The 13,863-nt window shown below is 46.5% G+C and overlaps 1 protein-coding gene and 1 long non-coding RNA gene across 2 annotated transcripts in view; one reads left to right on the top strand and one right to left on the bottom strand.

Moving 5' to 3' along the window:
• Positions 1 to 3,680: 3,680 nt before the first annotated feature.
• The window catches only part of LOC142256435 (galactoside alpha-(1,2)-fucosyltransferase 2-like), a 75,233-nt gene continuing 65,050 nt past the window's right edge, over positions 3,681 to 13,863 (top strand). Inside the window, exon 1 of the mRNA XM_075328122.1 lies at positions 3,681 to 3,798. The gene's annotated coding sequence lies outside the window, so the exon portion shown is untranslated. The remainder of the gene's footprint in view (positions 3,799 to 13,863) is intronic.
• On the bottom strand, positions 8,273 to 9,915 carry LOC142255932 (uncharacterized). The gene is made up of 3 exons (XR_012727456.1): positions 9,812 to 9,915; positions 9,645 to 9,688; positions 8,273 to 8,389 (listed from the first exon to the last, which is right to left on the bottom strand). It is a non-coding gene; the product is annotated as an uncharacterized LOC142255932 (long non-coding RNA).

Here is a 13,863-nt window from a genome sequence, read left to right as displayed (position 1 = left end):
GGATTATGGAGTGTGCATTATACTATATGGAGGATTATGGTGTGTGCATTATACTATATGGAGGATTATGGGGTGTGCATTATATGGAGGACTATGGGATGTGTATTATCTTAAATCGAGGACTGTCGGATGTGTATTATATGAAGGACTATGCTCTACATTATATTATATGGAGGACTATGTGAAGTGTATTATAATACATGGAGGACTATGGGAGGTGCATTATAATATAGGAAGAGTTATGTGGGACCCTTTATACTATATGGAAGGGTATGTGGGGGTCATTATAGTATTTGGATAACTATATATGAAGGGGGCAAAGATAAAGCATGGCATGGGAAAGTTTTGTGCTGAGGAAAAGAAGCTCTTTCCCTCAGCACCCAGCTTTCCAATGCTCTGATATCATGGGAAAGCTGGGTGCTGAGGGAAAGATGTATAGCAGAGCATGGGAAAGCTGGGTGCTGAGGGAAAGATGTAAAGCAGAGCATGGGAAAGCTGGGTGCTGAGGGAAAGATGTATAGCAGAGCATTGGAAAGCTGGGTGCTGAGGGAAAGATGTATAGCAGAGCATGGGAAAGCTGGGTGCTGAGGGAAAGATGTATAGCAGAGCATGGGAAAGCTGGGTGCTGAGGGAAAGATGTATAGCAGAGCATGGGAAAGCTGGGTGCTGAGAGAAAGATGTATAGCAGAGCATGGGAAAGCTGGGTGCTGAGGGAAAGATGTATAGCAGAGCATGGGAAAGCTGGGTGCTGAGAGAAAGATGTATAGCAGAGCATGGGAAAGCTGGGTGCTGAGGGAAAGATGTATAGCAGAGCATGGGAAAGCTGGGTGCTGAGAGAAAGATGTATAGCAGAGCATGGGAAAGCTGGGTGCTGAGGGAAAGATGTATAGCAGAGCATGGAAAGCTGGGTGCTGAGGGAAAGATGTATAGCAGAGCATGGGAAAGCTGGGTGCTGAGAGAAAGATGTATAGCAGAGCATGGGAAAGCTGGGTGCTGAGAGAAAGATGTATAGCAGAGCATGGGGAAGGTACATGATGAGGACAAGATGTGTAGCAGAGCATAGGAAAGCTGCTGATAGAAAGAGATTTCAGATCATGGGAAACCTGGGTGCTGAAGGAAAGAGCCAAGTTTCAGCGACACTATCCCATACCCTGAGTGTTGTGTACAGTTGGGGGGGCCCAGGACCAAACTTTGCACCGGGGCCTCAAACTGTAGTTACGCCACTGGTGACTGGATAGTGAAGGAAACAGGCAGTATAGAGAAGGGGCAGCATGGTGGCCAGTGTGAGGGTGCATTATGCTGAGGAGGGGGAATGTGAGACTGAGGTACAGTATAGTGACTGGATAGTGAAGGAGGTAGGCAGTATAGAGAATGGGCAGCATGGTGGCCAGTGTGAGGGCACAGTATGGAGGGCACAGTATGCTGAGGAGGGGGAAAGTGAGACTGAGGTACAGTGTAGTGACTGGATAGTGAAGCAGGTAGGCAGTATAGATAAGGAGCAGCATGGTGGCCAGTGTGAGGGAACAGTATGGAGGGCACAGTATGCTGAGGGGGGGAATGCAAGACTGAGGTGCAGTATAGAGAAGGGGCAGCATGGTGGCCAGTGTGAGGGCACAGTATGCTGAGGAGGGGAATGCAAGACTGAGGTGCAGTATAGAGAAGGGGCAGCATGGTGGCCAGTGTGAGGGCACAGTATGGAGGGCACAGTATGCTGAGGAGGGGAATGCAAGACTGAGGTGCAGTATAGAGAAGGGGCAGCATGGTGGCCAGTGTGAGGGCACAGTATGGAGGGCACAGTATGCTGAGGAGGGGAATGCAAGACTGAGGTGCAGTATAGAGAAGGGGCAGCATGGTGGCCAGTGTGAGGGCACAGTATGGAGGGCACAGTATGCTGAGAAGGGGGAATGCAAGACTGAGGTGCAGTATAGAGAAGGGGCAGCATGGTGGCCAGTGTGAGGGCACAGTATGGAGGGCACAGTATGCTGAGAAGGGGGAATGTGAGACTGAGGTGCAGTATTTATATCTAAATGCTACAGTTTGTCCTCTACTGTTATGGCTAAAAATGTTAACGTTATTGGGCCCCCACCAACCTTAATCTGGCCCTGTATACACACATACACAGTTCTGTCAAAAATTAAGAGATCACTGCAAAGTTTTCTATTTTTTAGATTTTATGACCGTATGATCTGCCTCCAGGTAAGTGGGTGTGACCGGCTGAAGAAGACTACATGGCTGTCCCCTCCTGATACAGACAATCACAGACGCCCATTCTCTGTGTCGGGTCTGTGATTGCCTGACATCACAGTACTGTAAAAATAATTCATTTAAAAAAATGACGTAGCGCTCCACGGTATTTTTGATTCTCAGCGCAGAAAAAGCGGACGGCTACGGGCTGCCACCCCCACCCCCATCTGCCTGGCTTTACCTTTGTTGGCTATCAAAATACAGGGAAGCCCATTAATTTATTTTTTTTATTGAAAAAAAAAAATGCATGGGCTTTCGCTGTATTTTGATCGCCAATCAGGTAAAGCCAGGCAGCCGGGGGCTGGGATTCTCGGCAGCCCGCAGGCGCCCCTGGAAATGGCGCATTGTTTCTTTGTGCCATTTCCAGGCGTGTTACCCGACTCGGCCAGTGACCCTGATGGCGGTGGCACGCTGGGTAATAAAGGGGTTAATACCAGCTTTGTATTCTCAGATGGTACGCAGCCCGAAATTCATTGTCACGCCGAATTAGACATGACCACCATGAATTTCTAGTAAACAGTAAAAAAAAACGCAACACAGAGAAAAACTTTTTTTTATTGGAAATAAAACAAAAAAAACATTTAGAGACTCCATCTTTATTATAAAAAAATCCTTAGTCCGACGTAATCCCACAGGTAGAGCAATGTGAACTCGGCTTCATCACTGTGCACAGACAGTCTATACATAGTGAGAAGCACAGAGAGCCATGTCAGCTCTGCTACATCACTGTGCACAGAGCGATGTAGCAGAGCTGACAGTGAGGGGATGATTGCACTTACGTCTCACATTGCATCTCCCCACTCTCAGGACAGGAGCGACTCAGCTGCATGGAAATAAACGCCGCTGACCCGCTGCTGTCGGGAGATTGTGCGCCGTGTTGCGATACGATGCGACACGACACTCACATCACTGCACACAAGGACCTTTGATGACGTCATACTCACGTGACCAGTCTGTAGCCAATGAGGTAATACAAAATTCACATGTGACTGGTCACATGGGTATGACGTCACGGAAGGTCCTGTAACTCCGTGCTGGTTACCGGGCGGCACAGCAATGACCGGAGGCAGAAGCGGCGGGAGACAGAGTCTGCAGGACGTGTCGCGGGACCTGTAAGTATGATCATAATGTTATTTAATAATGCGCTTTCTTTTACAGCCCCTGGACCCGAACTGTAACACGAGATTCCCAGGAAAGGCCGTGATCGGGGTCGTGTGCACAATCACCATGTGTTCAGTACAAACCCCCAACTTTACAGCCCAGGATCCCCCATCACTACTGATGTGTAGTGTCCATGAGGACTGGAGCTCTGGAAACCTGATCTAGAGAACACTGTGTGTGATTTGGCAGAATTAGTGACATGGAGGGAATCTGCTATATTGGGGGCCGGACGTTCTTCTGACATTACATTTTTTTCTCTCCTCTTGTAGAAACCTGAGGCTGATGAATGGGGGAATGGCACCAATGCTATGGAGGACGCCCCGAAACCTGAAAAGAGCGTAAATCAGGCTCTGCTGCCTCCACAAGATCACCACTGAGCACGAGGACCCTCATGTAAGTGACTGTATAACTTGTATAATACCACAATTCAGATGTGTAAATATCCCCTGGAAAGCACAGTTTAGACCCTTGTGACCTGGGGGCGTATGACCCTGCACGGAGGGGCTGACATTACGGCTCTGCTCACACTCTGTCACCTCTTTTCTGGTTGTGAACCTGTTTCTAGGGGGCTCCCGCCTCTCCTCTGGGGGCTCTGGGGTCGGGGATTTACTCTGAAAAGCCCGAAATACAATTATGTGCAGCAAAGATTGTCTCGTCTGGGGTCAAATCCTCTATTTTGTCACTTTGTAGAGAGTAACTATTAGAAATGACAGCTCCATGGTGGATGATCTGCCATAAACCATGTACAGAGCAAGGACACCACAGCGCCCTCCATCATGTAGTGGTCACTCCTGGGTACTGCAACTCTCCAATTTAATTGATGGGAACTAAGTTGCAGCCAGTAATCGGTGTATGGGGCTGTGGCAGGCAATCCTCCATGAGATGAATAGTCTATCCTGCGCACACTGCTACACTGTAACGAACCCTCTGCATTACAAAACCATTTAATGTGATTAACCAGGTTAGAAACAAACAATTCCAAATTTATGGAGATCTGAGAACTTTGTGTATTCTCATCTATTACCCAGGGTGGAGAAGACCAACAATTGGTGTCTCCTGCTCTTGAGGAGCCAACACCTCCATGATTTCCATGGACAGCGCAGAGACTAAAAAGTAATACTACTATTGAGGTGCTGTAGAGATTGAGCACTCGCTGCTGAGTGTCCACTAAAATCAGGGCGTTTATACAGAAGGGATCAAGTGATCACCTGGGACTTCCCTAACAAAAGGGTTAATCAAGAACCAAAGACCTCTATGGGGTTTATTCCCAGCCCCATTACCTACATGTATGGAGTTGCCCCCTGAGCCACTGCGGTCGCCTCTAGGACTCCGCTCCACCTCCAGGGACACCGCGGGGACTTCTTCTTGGAATCTGCTCTGGTCATGGGTATGTCAGGTTTGGTTGCATGGAAGTCGTGACGCCACTCACGGTTTGCGGTCAGGGTATGGGTGACCGCCACTGCAGCTTTAACGAGCGTCTGGGGCTGGTGGAATTTGGAGTTAGATGGTGTGGCCTCCGTGAGTGAGGCTGGCCCCAGGGCTCGGGTGTATGTGTGTAGAACCACAGGTCGCAGAATAACTCAATCGCAGTCCAGAAAGTCTTTCATCCTGTTTACTCACGTTCAGCTGGTTTTGTGAGGTAACCCGAGCGATTCTCAGATAGACCAGGAGAGAACCAGGTATCCTTCAGGCTGGTACTAGGGGTGACCGTTAGCTCGCCTTCCTAGCACTTCTTGTTTCGGACAACCCCTGACTTAAAGTACCATGGGATTCATCCAGGGAAGTTGCAACTGCATTTTCTCCCCTTTCTGGCCCGTTTGCTGGCAGCGTGGACCAAGGAAGATGGCCCCAGGCTCGATCCTCCTTATGGGCCCCCTCGTTGCTGCTGATGCTCGGGCTCTGTAATGGTTGGTGAGGAACCTCTAGTCCCTCCACCTGCAGGATTTAGCAGACCACTAAATGGATGTCTTGCTCTAGGGACCTGTTCCCCGTGCGTGCTTCATTACCAGAGTCCCCGTACTCAACTCCCTGTCCTCTCTCTTCAGGGGTCTTTCAGGCTGACTGTGTGGCAACGTTCTCCCCTGCCAGTGGCCGCTACACGTGCAGGGTCTGACTAGTGCGTCCGCTCTCCTGTGTCTCCACTTCAGACTGGCTACCTCCAGCTCCTTTTCCCTTGTCTGCCACTGCAACAACTAGCTTCCAGCCTCTCCACCGCACCCCTTGATTGGATGTGGAGGCACGCCCCCTCCTGGGTCTGCCCAGGGGTCCCCTCAAAAGGTGTGTGTATCACCTGGTTGCTATGTGTCTGTGCGTACACACCCTATTTCATCCTTCAGGATTACCTGTTTGCACTCACCCAGCATGGGTGCAGTACTCAGTGGCGCCTGACCAGGTCAGGGGTGCCACAGTATCATATGGGAAAACTTTATATGAGACCGGACGACCCCATCAAGGTCCATAGTGCTGGAGAATAAAGGCTGCTTTACACGCAGCGACATCGCTAGCGATGTCACTAGCAACCGCCCCTGTCATTTGTGCGTCACGGGCAAATCGCTGCCCGTGGCGCACAATATCGCTAGTACCCGTCACACATACTTACCTTCCTAGCGACGTCGCTGTGGCCGGCGAACAGCCTCTTTTCTAAGGGGGCGGTTCGTTCGGCGTCAAACGGCAGGCGTCCAATAGAAGTGGAGGGGCGGAGAGCAGCCGCATGAAAGTCACGCCCACCTCGTTGCCGGAGGACACCGGTGTTGTTCATCGTTCCTGGGGTGTTACACGTAGCGATGTGTGCTGCCTCAGGAACGACGAACAGCCTGCGTCCAGCTCCATCAACGATATTTGGGATTTGAACGACGTGTCAACGATCAACGATTAGGTGAGTATTTTTGATCGTTAGCGGTCGCTCGTACGTGTCACACGCAACAACGCCACTAACGAGGCCGGATCTGCGTCACTAATTCTGTGACCCCAACAACATCTCATTAATGATATCGTTGCGTGTAAAGCGGCCTTTAGACCCCGGGGCTAAACCCACATTAATCAAATGGACGTCCAATGAAATAAAGACAAGAACAAAGATGTAGAGGGGTAAAAAGAAGATTTTATTTATAGATAAAGGTTATTACTTATTGTATTATGTGTAAGTGTCATTTATACAAATATCACATTAATAATCCTATTTATGGGCATTATTTTTTTTGGGACTAATTTATGTTTGTTTTTGTGTCAACTAAAAAATGTTGAATCCAAAATATTATATTTAACAAAAGTTCTATTTTTTTTTTAATTATTTTTTTGCTATAAATATAAGAACCTTTTTTAATTGTATTTTCCTAAACCTACTTATTGGCTGTTGATCCAGAGGAAGGCGAAAACCCCCTGTGAGGAATCGGCCAATTATCCTCATATCAGGGGGGAAAATTCCTTCCCGACCCCAAATATGGCGATCAGAATAAATCCCAGGATCAAGGGCTCATAGTTAATCTGTGATACAGAAGTGTAATTTTAAAAAAAATATTTAATTATTTTCTGTTTTTGGAGTAATTTATTTTTATATTTGTGTCAATTTTTATATTAAAAATATTTACGTAAATTATATTTTTTTCATATTTTTACACAATTTTATTATTATAGATGTGTGTGTGTATATATATATATATATATATATATATATATAATATTTTTATTTTTTTTCTATAAATATAAGAACCTTTTTTAATTCTACTTTCCTAAACCTACTTATTGGCTGTTGATCCCGAGGAAGGCGAAAACCCCCTGTGAGGAATCGGCCAATTATCCTCATCAGGGGGGAAAATTCCTTCCCGACCCCAAATATGGCGATCAGAATAAATCCCAGGATCAAGGGCTCATAGTTAATGTGTGATACAGAAGTATAATTTTTTTAAAAAAAATATTTAATTATTTTCTATTTTTGGAGAAATTTCTGTTTATATTTGTGTTAATTTTTTATACTAAAAAGATTTTACGTAAATTATATTTTTTTCATATTTTTATACAATTTTATTAATATAGATGTATGTATATAATTTTTTGCTATAAATACGAGAATCTATTTTTTTATTTTATTTTCCTAAACCTACTTATTGGCTGTTGATCCAAAGGAAGGCGAAAACCCCCTGTGAGGAATCGGCCAATTATCCTCATATCAGGGGGGAAAATTCCTTCCTGACCCCAAATATGGCGATCAGAATAAATCCCAGGATCAAGGGCTCATAACCTGATTGTCATGTGAGATATTATTTTTTTTTAATATACAATTTATTGTTATATAAATAGACTAAAAAATTTTGATGTGTGTAAAATTAACATATTTTGTAAACTTTTTTTTGGACACTAGTTATGTATAAATCTACTTATTGATCTATTATACTGAACCTATTTAAGGCCGTGTAGATCCAGAGGAAGGCGAAAACCCCCTGTGAGGAATCGGACAATTGTCCTCATATTAGGGGGAAAAATTCCTTCCCGACCCCAAATATGGCGATCAGATTAAATCCCAGGATCAAAGCCGAAATCTCCCTCTACGGTCTATGTGTCTGTGTGGGTGTCTATACCTATTGTGTAGTGTGTCTGGGTGTCTATACCTATAGTGTTGTGTGTGTGGGTGTCTATACCTATCGTGTTGTGTGTGGGGGGTCTATACTTATCGTGTGGTGTGGATGTGGTGGGTGATGGGTGACATACTTACCCGGCCTGTGTGGGGCCGAGTTCAGGACTTACAGACATCATGCACAGGCCGCTCCTGGGGGGCAGAGTCTCTTCAGGCTGGATGATGTCCGGTGCCAGCCCAGGATTGGAGGATGCACAGTGAAGAGCGTGGTGCAGGGCCAAGATGGCAGAGGTCGGGCATGAAGATGTTATGGAGAGAGATGGTGTTCTATGGCAGCCGAGGTGACACACAGCAGCAGAGACTTGAGGTACGGGTCAGGAGGCAGAAGTTCTGGGCAGTTGGCACGGGCTCATCCTGCAAGACAAGAAGATTATTCAGAAACTTCAATCTCCAGATCTTCTGTTATCTTAGAGGAATGATTTTTAAAATGAAGCATTCCCCTATGTAACATCAGATACGATGTATGAATATAATGACTGGTGTTCTGCGTGTACAGCGGTCAGGGTCGGAGTCAGCACCCGGCACACATGTGCAAATGCCGGGGCCCTGGACCGCCGGTGGGGCCCACTCACCGTCGGCAGTGGCGGTGATGTATCTCGCAGTCTCCAGGTCGACTTCCGGAGACCGCAGTGCTCGGGCGTCAGCCGCACTTTCCTGCACGCAGCGTGTCACTACTGAGCATTGTGTGCAGGGACAGGGAAGTTCATCTGTGGGCGGAGCTAGCGCGCAGTGTGCAGAGCTCCATCCACAGATGAAGAGAAGGTACCTGGAAGGAGCCCATACACTCTAGCACCTACCATGAAGAGAGGAGCCGCAGCACCAACATCCCGCCGAGCTGTATGTCCCCCCAGAACTGTCCCCTGACCCCAGTGCTGTATACCCCCAGAACTGTCTGCCCCCCACCCCAGTGCTGTATACTCACTTAGAGCTGTCTGTCCTCTGACCCCAGTGCTGCATACTGCAGAACTGTCTGTCCCCCCCATCCCAGTGCTGTATACCCCTAGAGCTGTCTGCCCTCCAATACAGTGCTGTATACCCCTCAGAATTGTCTGTCCCCTGACCCCAGTGCTTATTCCCCCCATAACTGTCTGCCCCCCACCACAGTGCTGTATACACCCCCCAACTGTATGTTCCCCCACCCCAGTGCTGTATACTCCCCAGAGCTGTTTGTCCTCCCACTCCAGTGCTCTGTACCCCCCTCTAGAGCTATATGTCTCCCCACTCCAGTTCTGTATACCCCCAGAGCTGTATCTCCCCCTCACCTCAGTGCCGTATACCCCCAGAGCTGAATGTCCCTTTATTGCTGTATGTGACAAGCGGGGGAGGGGAGTGCGGCTGCTGCCTGATTCCCCATATTATTATCTCTAATGTGCCTGTGTGCAGTATGATGCGTATATATGTATAACTGTGTATAGATTTATGTCTGTTTATATGTATTTTTGTGAATTTCTCTTTAAATATGTATATGTACGTATGCCTGTATGTGTATGTAACTGTGTATGTGTATGTAACTGTGTATGTGTGTGTCTGTGTGTAGATGGGGCCCACTGAGACTATTTCACCCGGGGCCCACAAAATCCTGGATCCGGCGCTGACAGCGGTCACTCACCAGATGGTCGTGGATTCTCTCACAGCCCAGATCTTTTCATCCACCTAAGAATAACAGAGTCATAGTTTAGTCAGAGGCAAAGACAGTGAGAGAAGACAAGGACAATGGAAATGACCACAAGACGAGGACATCTGATGGGTGTTATCCCCAGACAAGGAGGTTCTTACCGGGCCCAACTTGGTGATATGTAATTAAATCCGGCCACGGGGTCTAGGGCTGCCTTTACTTCCGGCCACTGCATAAGAATGTTCTCCAGAACTGGCCTGTATGGTGTAAATGGCGGCCGTGCTCTCCTTTCCTCCAGATCCTCCCAGCCGATGGTGGTAAAGAATGGATGCGCTCTGATGTTCCCGCACACACCCAATCGCTCCTGAGGGTCTTTCTGCAGCAGTTGCTGGATAAGGTGTTTCAGGTCAGCATCAAGCCAAGATGGAATTTCAGGCTCTTCTTTGCTGACAACTTGGTAAGCCGTTTTGCCGACGGAGCCGATGTTAAATGGGGAGCGTCCTGTTGCCATCATGGACACCACAATCCCCAGGCTCCACCAGTCAACTGCTGTGCCGTATGATGTTTTGGCAAGCACCTCAGGAGCCATGTATCGGAGAGTGCCCGTCACTCCACAGATGGTATTGGAGGCGGTGACACCATCTCGGGCAAGTCCCAGGTCAATAATTCGGATGTGGCCTTCTGCATCCAGCATGATGTTTTCCGGCTTTAGATCTCTGCAATTAAAGAGGAAAACAGAATGAGAAATCTTCCCATTGATACTAGAGATGAGGAATGGGTCAGTGCAGGACTGGACGGAGAAGATAAGAATATAGAGGGGACGGACAGAAGGAGGAGAGTTCTGCTTACCGGTGGACGATGTTGTGTCCATGGAGGAACTGGAGGCCACATACCATCTCTGCTGTGTAGAATCTGATGGAGAGAACAGAGCGTAGTATCAATGTCATCTTCGTCACTTCTGTCCTCCTGGACCACACACTCTTCCATCCATGTCTCAGCTACATCCCATCCTCAGCTTTTATTTTCTTGGCATACCGTCCTCTTTGTTACCTTACAGTGTCAGTGTTCAAATAGCCGCACATGTCAATCATAGCCTTCAGGCTGCCACCGGACAGATACTCCATGATGAAAAACGCGTGCTTCCGAGACTGTTGTGCGGCATACAGGTGACATAGGAATGGACAGTCTCTGGCCGCTAGGAGTATCCGCCGCTCTCTCAGGATGGTCTTTGTGTTGCCCTTTTTCTTTTCAATGATCTTTACAGCCATCTGGATGTTTCGGCCGGGGACTGATGTCAGGACCACCTGAGGAAAGTAATAGAGAACGTACACTACAGTTCAAAAGTTTGGGGTCATCCGGACAATTTTGCCTTTTCCATGAAAAATCACACTTTTATTTATCAGATGAGTTGCATAATGAATAGAGAATATCGTCCAGACAGTGACGAGGTTAGAAATAATGATTTTTACTTGAAATAATAATTTTCTCTTCACGCTTTGCTTTCGGCACAGAATGCCCCACTGCAGCAATTCCAGCTTTGCAGACCTTTGGCATTCTAGCTGTTAATTTGCGGGTGTAATCTGGAGATATTTCGCCCCATGTTTTCCCCCCTCCCACAAGTTGGATTGGCTTGATGGGCAGTTTTTGGTACCATACCGTCAAGCTGCTCCCACAACAGCTCTATAGGGTTGAGATCTGGGGAGTGGGCTGGCCACTCCATTACAGATAGAATACCAGCTGCCGGCTTCTTCCCTAAATAGTCCAAAAATACAAAATTATCCCCGGCACTCCAAGAGAAAAAAGAAACAATGTCTGGGTATTTTTGATGTTTTTTATTGTGAATAGTCTTATCTCGACGTTTCGGTCATACCTTGACCTTTATCAAGAGAATTAATCAGACTATGAAGCAGAGAAATCAGTATGTGCATACTACTCGAGGGAGGGAGCAATACGAGTCACCACTCATATGAAGAGGAACTTATCAGGTGCGTATGAGCGCTGTGACTGAATAATAGACAATCGGGATCAGCCAGTCAATAGTCTATGGGGTAATCATGTAGTGGTATTCCACCGGGGTAGAAAGTCGTATGTCGTGACTGTCCAATAATTGGCTACTGTATAGGTGCCATGCCAATCTTGTTAGTGAGCAGAGGAATGGTGGCTGGCTACTGAGTAGCCACCTCAGTAGCCAGCCACCATTCCCCCTGGACACAAGCCTGTATCATCTCATACACCAGGTCTTTGACCTTTTTCCAAGTTACCACTTTTGAGCATAGCCCTGGCATAGGACACTGTTACCATATAGGCTGTTTCACTTTTGAGTCCGCAGCATAGGTGTAATACCGACACTGTCATGACAATTTCACCTACTCCACTACTCCTTTAAGAAGGTCTCCTATACGACCTTATTTCACGGCTGCTCATAGATTAACATTAACCTGTGGCATTGTGGGCTATAGGTCTTATAGCTAATGTATTGGTGTCACAAGTTTCCAGAGACACATTACCTCCCGCACACCATTTCATGCTGTTTGACAGGTCCTCTGCTCACTAACAAGATTGGCATGGCACCTATACAGTAGCCAATTATTGGACAGTCACGACATACGACTTTCTACCCCGGTGGAATACCACTACATGATTACCCCATAGACTATTGACTGGCTGATCCCGATTGTCTATTATTCAGTCACAGCGCTCATACGCACCTGATAAGTTCCTCTTCATATGAGTGGTGACTCGTATTGCTCCCTCCCTCGAGTAGTATGCACATACTGATTTCTCTGCTTCATAGTCTGATTAATTCTCTTGATAAAGGTCAAGGTATGACCGAAACGTCGAGATAAGACTATTCACAATAAAAAACATCAAAAATACCCAGACATTGTTTCTTTTTTCTCTTGGAGTGCCGGGGATAATTTTGTATTTTTGGAGTATTGACTGTTTCCCTAGAGCACCCGCATTCATAGTGAGCCAGGTCTATACGAATTATTATTCTTCCCTAAATAGGTCATGCATAATTTGGAGGTGTGCTTTGGGTCATTGTCCTCTTGTAGGATGAAATTGTCTCCAATCAAGCGCTGTCCACAGGGTATGGCATGGCGTTGCAATATGGAGTGATAGTCTTCCTTATTCAAAATACCTTTTACATAGTACAAATCTCCCACTTTACCAGCATCAAAACAACCCCAGACCGTCACATTACCTCCACCATGCTTGACAGATGGCGTCAGGCACTCTTCCAGCATCTTTTCAGATGTTCTGCGTCTCACAAATGTTCTTCTGTGAGATCCAAACACCTCAAACTTTGATTTGTCTGTCCATAACACTTTTTTCAATCTTCCGCTGTCCAACGTATGTGTTCTTTTGCCTATATTAATCTTTTCCTCTTATTAGCCAGTCTCAGATTTGTTTTTTTCTTTGCCACTCTGCCCTGAAGGCCGGCATCCCGGAGTTGCCTCTTCACTGTAGACGTTGACACTGGCGTTTTGCGGGTACTATTTAATGAAGCTGCCAGTTGAGGACCTGTGAGGCATCGATTTCTCACACTAGAGACTCTAATGTACTTGTCTTGTTGCTCGGTTGTGCAGCGCGGCCTCCCACTTCTCTTTCTACTCTGGTTAGAACCTGTTTGTGCTCTCCTCTGAAGGGAAGGGAGTAGTACACACGGTTGTAGGAAATCTTCAGTTTCTTGGCAATTTTTCGCATGGAATATCCTTCATTTCTAAGAACAAGAATAGACTGTCGAGTTTCACAAGAAAGTTCTCTTTTTTTATGGCCATTTTGAGAGTTTAATGGAACGAACAAATATAATGCTCCAGTTCTCAACTAGCTCAAAGGAAGGTCAGTTTTATAGCTTCTCTAATCAATAAAACTGTTTTCAGCTGTGCTAATTTATTTGCACAAGGGTTTTCAAGGAATTTCGAAACATCCATTAGTCTTCTAACACAGTTAGCAAACACAATGTACCATTAGAACTCTGGAGCGGTGGTTGTTGGAAATGGTCCTCTATACACCTATGTAGATATTGCATTCAAAAGCAGACGTTTGCAGCTAGAATAGTCATTTACCACATTACAATGTATAGAGGGGATTTCTGTTTAATTTAATGTTACCTTTATTGAAAAAAATGGGCTTTTCTTTCAAAAATATGGTTACCATGGGCTTCGGTGGTGAGCCTGCGGTGATCCCTGCACATGTCTGCTGATCTGAT

The sequence above is a fragment of the Anomaloglossus baeobatrachus genome, chromosome 11, assembly GCF_048569485.1.
Source record: "Anomaloglossus baeobatrachus isolate aAnoBae1 chromosome 11, aAnoBae1.hap1, whole genome shotgun sequence".
Lineage (NCBI taxonomy): Eukaryota > Metazoa > Chordata > Amphibia > Anura > Aromobatidae > Anomaloglossus > Anomaloglossus baeobatrachus.
This window is presented reverse-complemented; position numbering and strand designations above follow the sequence as displayed.